Raw genomic sequence first — 7328 nt, 5'->3', positions numbered from 1 at the left:
CAGCCAGTCCAGGCAGTACAGTGTGATCATATAGAGGTCAGACAGTCCAGGCAGTATAGTGTGATCATATAGAGGTCAGCCAGTCCAGGCAGTACAGTGTGATCATATAGAGGTCAGACAGTCCAGGCAGTACAGTGTGATCATATAGAGGTCAGACAGTCCAGGCAGTACAGTGTGATCATATAGAGGTCAGTCCAGGCAGTACAGTGTGATCATATAGAGGTAGAGGCAGTACAGTGTGATCAGACCGTCCAGGCAGTACAGTGTGATCATATAGAGGTCAGACCGTCCAGGCAGTACAGTGTGATCATATAGAGGTCAGCCAGTCCAGGCAGTACAGTGTGATCATATAGAGGTCAGACCGTCAGGCAGTACAGTGTGATCATATAGAGGTCAGACCGTCCAGGCAGTACAGTGTGATCATATAGAGGTCAGACCGTCCAGGCAGTATAGTGTGATCATATAGAGGTCAGACAGTCCAGGCAGTACAGTGTGATCATATAGAGGTCAGCCAGTCCAGGCAGTACAGTGTGATCATATAGAGGCCAGACAGTCCAGGCAGTACAGTGTGATCATATAGAGGTCAGACCGTCCAGGCAGTATAGTGTGATCATATAGAGGTCAGCCAGTCCAGGCAGTACAGTGTGATCATATAGAGGTCAGACCGTCCAGGCAGTACAGTGTGATCATATAGAGGTCAGCCAGTCCAGGCAGTACAGTGTGATCATATAGAGGTCAGACCGTCCAGGCAGTATAGTGTGATCATATAGAGGTCAGACAGTCCAGGCAGTACAGTGTGATCATATAGAGGTCAGCCAGTCCAGGCAGTACAGTGTGATCATATAGAGGTCAGCCAGTCCAGGCAGTACAGTGTGATCATATAGAGGTCAGCCAGTCCAGGCAGTACAGTGTGATCATATAGAGGTCAGCCAGTCCAGGCAGTACAGTGTGATCATATAGAGGTCAGCCAGTCCAGGCAGTACAGTGTGATCATATAGAGGTCAGCCAGTCCAGGCAGTACAGTGTGATCATATAGAGGTCAGACCAGTCCAGGCAGTACAGTGTGATCATATAGAGGTCCAGGCAGTACAGTGTGATCATATAGAGGTCAGACAGTCCAGGCAGTACAGTGTGATCATATAGAGGTCAGACCGTCCAGGCAGTACAGTGTGATCATATAGAGGTCAGACCGTCCAGGCAGTACAGTGTGATCATATAGAGGTCAGACCGTCCAGGCAGTACAGTGGGATCATATAGAGGTCAGACCGTCCAGGCAGTACAGTGTGATCATATAGAGGTCAGCCGTCCAGGCAGTACAGTGTGATCATATAGAGGTCAGACCGTCCAGGCAGTACAGTGTGATCATATAGAGGTCAGACCGTCCAGGCAGTACAGTGTGATCATATAGAGGTCAGACCGTCCAGGCAGTACAGTGTGATCATATAGAGGTCAGACCGTCCAGGCAGTACAGTGTGATCATATAGAGGTCAGTCCAGGCAGTACAGTGTGATCATATAGAGGTCAGACCGTCCAGGCAGTGCATCTAGGTTTTGTGTTGAGATATTGCAGAGGGGAATGAAATGGTTAATAATGCATGGTTAACACCAATGTTATTCTGCAAGCCATTCTTTTAGGTATTTCATGGATGTCCTTGACACTGTAGCATTCTGCACAACATCTTTATTCCAATGTGAATAGTTCCTCTGCAAGCATCTGAGGCTCCAGCATTGATTCACATATGAAGTTGAATGTCGGGGTTCTTAATGTCCAGGGAGTTTTACAGTTGTGATTCCCCTTAACTAAATAAAAGCTACTGTGAAGTGTCTTACAGTGTTTTGAGGAAAAATAATTGTTCTTAACAGGAAGTAGTCCTAGTGTATCCATTGATTTGACACCCATCCTCAAGTAAGACTTCCTGCACGATTGGACGTAGACTGGAACTCACTCACTCACTCACTCACAAACACCCCCCACACACACACACACACATTCAACAAAGTCTCAGGGAAATGAAGAGGAGCCAGTTCAGAAGGAGAACCCCAGTGTTCGGGGCATCAGCTGATCTCATCAGCGGATATAGCACCAATTGGATTCACACTCTACTTACATGCAGTCTATTTAAGTTGACCAGTTCTACACATGATTCCTCAATGCAGGATGTTACGTTCACGAACTCGCTGGTGTCTCTTGCTGCTGTTGCTGCTGTAACTAGCTGTTACTCACTATGCTTGTTGTTTTCTGATACCCCAGCCCAGCCTCCACTTGTCTGGGTTCTAGGTTTCATCCTCCAGGGGATCTGCTGTAGCATATCCTAATGACTGTCTGGAGTTCTATTATCATCATATGATGCTTGGCTCTGGCAGTGAACTGCCCTGAAGGAGTAGAGTCCTAACTCTTGTCTCTGGCAGTGAGCTGCCCTGAAGGAGCAGAGTCCTAACTCTTGGCTCTGGCAGTGAGCTGCCCTGAAGGAGTAGAGTCCTAACTCTTGGCTCTGGCAGTGAGCTGCCCTGAAAGAGCAGAGTCCTAACTCTTGTCTCTGGCAGTGAGCTGCCCTGAAGGAGTAGAGTCCTAACTCTTGGCTCTGGCAGTGAGCTGCCCTGAAGGAGTAGAGTCCTAACTCTTGTCTCTGGCAGTGAGCTGCCCTGAAGGAGTAGAGTCCTAACTCTTGTCTCTGGCAGTGAGCTGCCCTGAAGGAGCAGAGTCCTAACTCTTGTCTCTGGCAGTGATCTGCCCTGAAGGAGCAGAGTCCTAACTCTTGGCTCTGGCAGTGAGCTGCCCTGAAGGAGCAGAGTCCTAACTCTTGGCTCTGGCAGTGAGCTGCCCTGAAGGAGCAGAGTCCTAACTCTTGTCTCTGGCAGTGAGCTGCCCTGAAGGAGCAGAATCCTAACTCTTGGCTCTGGCAGTGAGCTGCCCTGAAGGAGCAGAGTCCTAACTCTTGGCTCTGGCAGTGAGCTGCCCTGAAGGAGCAGAGTCCTAACTCTTGGCTCTGGCAGTGCCCTGAAGCTGCCTTGTCTCTGGCAAGGCCCTGAAGCAGAATCCTAACTCTTAGCTCTGGCAGTGAGCTGCCCTGAAGGAGCAGAGTCCTAACTCCAACACTATGCATTTTAATATTTTCTAATAAATGGTAAAACACACTATGTGTAGTGAAGTTAAGTGAAGTGACGTGTATGTTGCTGGCTCTCAATAATGTCAGCATTTTGGATTAAGAAGTTCAGTACCATGTCTGAGTACTTGTGTGTGTGTGTTGTGCCATTTAATCATTCTATCTAAATATTTCTTACCCACTATACATTTCCAGAACAAGGTTAAAAGTGAACTGAATCCTGCCCTCCATCTTTCTCTCCATCACTCCTCTCTCCATCACTCCTCTCTCCTCTCTCTCCATCACTCCTCTCTCCTCTCTCTCCATCACTCCCTCTCGCTCCTCTCTCCATCACCCCCTCTCTCTACTCTCTCTCCATCACTCCCTCTCTCTCCATCACTCCTCTCTCCATCACTCCTCTCTCTTGTCTCTCCATCACTCCCTCTCTCTCCATCACTCCTCTCTCTTCTCTCTCCATCACTCCCTCTCTCTCCATCACTCCTCTCTCCATCACTCCTCTCTCCTCTCTCTCCATCACTCCCTCTCTCTCCATCACGCCCTCTCTCTTCTCTCTCTCCATCACTCCTCTCTCCTCTCTCTCCATCACTCCCTCTCTCACACTCTCTTCCCCACACACGTACTAGCTGACGTGCAGCCTTTTGGCACTCAGAGCCCAGGCAGTAGACTGCGACACAGCACACAGCTCTTTGGGCTCTGCCTCCCTCTCTCTCTTTTCCACTGCAGCCTTCTCCTGTCCCAGGCAACACCATTCCCTCCATCCCTCTAAACATCAATAAGCTTCATTAGCTAGTCTGTAATCAGATTGGCAGAAAAAGAACAGGATGAGGGAGAGAGAGAGAGGAGTGCAGCCAGTGTGGGTGTGTAGGAGGACTGAGAGGGGGGACCGGAGGGGGAGAGGGAGGGGAACGGAGCAGAGCAGAGCCTTTTCCTGTTGTAGTAACCACACGCTGCCTCCCTCCTGTTACTTCACTGCAGCACTCGGCAACAGCAGGACTGGGCAACAGCAGCAACACCACTTAGCGGGAGACACACAGTAACCCGGCTTTTCCCCCTCCTCTCTCTCTCTCTCTCTCTCTCTCTCTCTCTAGCTCTCTCCCTCTCTCTCTCTCTCTCTAGCTCTCTCTGTGCGTGCTCAGCAGAGCTCTCCTCTCTCTCTCTCTCTCTCTCTCTCTCTCTCTCTCTCTCTGTGCGTGCTCAGCAGAGCTCTCCTCTCTCTCTCTGTGCGTGCTCAGCAGAGCTCTCCTCTCTCTCTCTCTGTCTCTCTCTCTGTGCGTGCTCAGCAGAGCTCTCCTCTCTCTCTCTCTGTGCGTGCTCAGCAGAGATCTCCTCTCTCTCACTCCTGCAGCGTATTACAGCTTTGGTTTAAGTGGACACCGCTCCGCTCCTCGCCCACTGCCTCTGCATGACTGTTACAAAGGTAAGAGGACAAACCTGGGAAGAAGGAGAGATGTGGGGTTGGGTGACAGTTGAGACAGGACATGGCTGGTTTGGGGCTCAGCAACACATGGGTTGCAGTAGTTTGGCTGTCTTGTACTGTACGTGTCCTTCACACTAACAGTCCTGTTACCAGGCAGGACTGGGACAGAGGGTTTCAGCTCTACCTGGGACAGCTGCTCATGGTGTAGTATTGTACTACGGACATGTGCACTGCTGTACAGCTAGAGGAGCAGGTGGAAGAGCTTGCGTGTGTCTACTGGGGTGAAAGTCAGTACCACAGTTGCAGGTCAAAACAGGGACACACAGCAGTGCTTAGACTTTAGCTGACTGTTGATATCATACAGTATTGTACTACAGACTCATGAGAGGATGGGGATCTGGTGTGAGTTGACTTGGGGATTGAAACTTGGGCTGTAGCAAGATACAGCAGGGTTTGAATTTAGCTGGTGGTTCTAGATCCAGTTAGAGTTCTGTGAGGTTCCGTATTGTAGATCTAGTTAGAGTTCTGTGAGGTTCCGTATTGTAGATCTAGTTAGAGTTCTGTGAGGTTCCGTATTGTAGATCTAGTTAGAGTTCTGTGGGGTTCCGTATTGTAGATCTAGTTAGAGTTCTGTGAGGTTCCGTATTGTAGATCTAGTTAGAGTTCTGTGGGGTTCCGTATTGTAGATCTAGTTAGAGTTCTGTAGGGTTCCGTATTGTAGATCTAGTTAGAGTTCTGTGAGGTTCCGTATTGTAGATCTAGTTAGTGTTCTGTGAGGTTCAGTATTGTAGACCTACTTAGAGTTCTGTGAGGTTCAGTATTGTAGATCTAGTTAGAGTTCTGTGAGGTTCAGTATTGTAGATCTAGTTAGAGTTCTGTGAGGTTCAGTATTGTAGATCTAGTTAGAGTTCTGTGAGGTTCAGTATTGTAGATTTAGTTAGAGTTCTGTGAGGTTCAGTGTTGTAGATCTAGTTAGAGTTCTGTGAGGTTCAGTATTGTAGATCTAGTTAGTGTTCTGTGAGGTTCAGTATTGTAGATCTAGTTAGAGTTCTGTGAGGTTCAGTATTGTAGATTTAGTTAGAGTTCTGTGAGGTTCAGTGTTGTAGATCTAGTTAGAGTTCTGTGAGGTTCAGTATTGTAGATCTAGTTAGAGTTCTGTGAGGTTCAGTATTGTAGATCTAGTTAGAGTTCTGTGAGGTTCAGTATTGTAGATCTAGTTAGAGTTCTGTGAGGTTCAGTGTTGTAGATCTAGTTAGAGTTCTGTGAGGTTCAGTATTGTAGATCTAGTTAGTGTTCTGTGAGGTTCAGTGTTGTAGATCTAGTTAGAGTTCTGTGAGGTTCAGTATTGTAGATCTAGTTAGTGTTCTGTGAGGTTCAGTATTGTAGATCTAGTTAGAGTTCTTGAGGTTCAGTATTGTAGATCTAGTTAGAGTTCTGTGAGGTTCAGTATTGTAGATTTAGTTAGAGTTCTGTGAGGTTCAGTATTGTAGATCTAGTTAGTGTTCTGTGAGGTTCAGTATTGTAGATCTAGTTAGAGTTCTGTGAGGTTCAGTATTGTAGATCTAGTTAGTGTTCTGTGAGGTTCAGTATTGTAGATCTAGTTAGAGTTCTGTGAGTTCAGTATTGTAGTTCTAGTTAGAGTTCTGTGAGGTTCAGTATTGTAGATCTAGTTATAGTTCTGTGAGGTTCAGTATTGTAGATCTAGTTAGAGTTCTGTGAGGTTCAGTATTGTAGATCTAGTTAGAGTTCTGTGAGGTTCAGTATTGTAGATCTAGTTAGAGTTCTGTGAGGTTCAGTATTGCAGATCTAGTTAGAGTTCTGTGAGGTTCAGTATTGTAGATCTAGTTAGAGTTCTGTGAGGTTCAGTATTGTAGATCTAGTTAGTGTTCTGTGAGGTTCAGTATTGTAGATCTAGTTAGAGTTCTGTGAGGTTCAGTATTGTAGATCTAGTTAGAGTTCTGTGAGGTTCAGTATTGTAGATCTAGTTAGTGTTCTGTGAGGTTCAGTATTGTAGATCTAGTTAGTGTTCTGTGAGGTTCAGTATTGTAGATCTAGTTAGTGTTCTGTGAGGTTCAGTATTGTAGATCTAGTTAGAGTTCTGTGAGGTTCAGTATTGTAGATCTAGTTAGTGTTCTGTGAGGTTCAGTATTGTAGATCTAGTTAGTGTTCTGTGAGGTTCAGTATTGTAGATCTAGTTAGAGTTCTGTGAGGTTCAGTATTGTAGATCTAGTTAGTGTTCTGTGAGGTTCAGTATTGTAGATCTAGTTAGTGTTCTGTGAGGTTCAGTATTGTAGATCTAGTTAGTGTTCTGTGAGGTTCAGTATTGTAGATCTAGTTAGTGTTCTGTGAGGTTCAGTATTGTAGATCTAGTTAGTGTTCTGTGAGGTTCAGTATTGTAGATCTAGTTAGTGTTCTGTGAGGTTCAGTATTGTAGATCTAGTTAGTGTTCTGTGAGGTTCAGTATTGTAGATCTAGTTAGAGTTCTGTGAGGTTCAGTATTGTAGATCTAGTTAGAGTTCTGTGAGGTTCAGTATTGTTGATCTAGTTAGAGTTCTGTGAGGTTCAGTATTGTAGACCTAGTTAGAGTTCTGTGAGGTTCAGTATTGTAGATCTAGTTAGAGTTCTGTGAGGTTCAGTATTGTAGACCTACTTAGAGTTCTGTGAGGTTCAGTGTTGTAGATCTAGTTAGAGTTCTGTGAGGTTCAGTATTGTAGACCTACTTAGAGTTCTGTGAGGTTCAGTATTGTAGATCTAGTTAGAGTTCTGTGAGGTTCAGTATTGTAGATCTAGTTAGAGTTCTGTGAGGTT

General features: G+C 46.1%; 1 pseudogene; it reads left to right on the top strand.

Moving 5' to 3' along the window:
• The first annotated feature begins 4384 nt into the window (after nt 1-4384).
• The window catches only part of LOC112238027, an 88994-nt pseudogene continuing 86050 nt past the window's right edge, over nt 4385-7328 (top strand).

The sequence above is a fragment of the Oncorhynchus tshawytscha genome, unplaced genomic scaffold (assembly GCF_018296145.1).
Source record: "Oncorhynchus tshawytscha isolate Ot180627B unplaced genomic scaffold, Otsh_v2.0 Un_contig_13882_pilon_pilon, whole genome shotgun sequence".
NCBI lineage: Eukaryota > Metazoa > Chordata > Actinopteri > Salmoniformes > Salmonidae > Oncorhynchus > Oncorhynchus tshawytscha.
The sequence above is the reverse complement of the archived record's forward strand: the minus strand, read 5'-3'. Positions and strand labels throughout refer to the sequence as shown.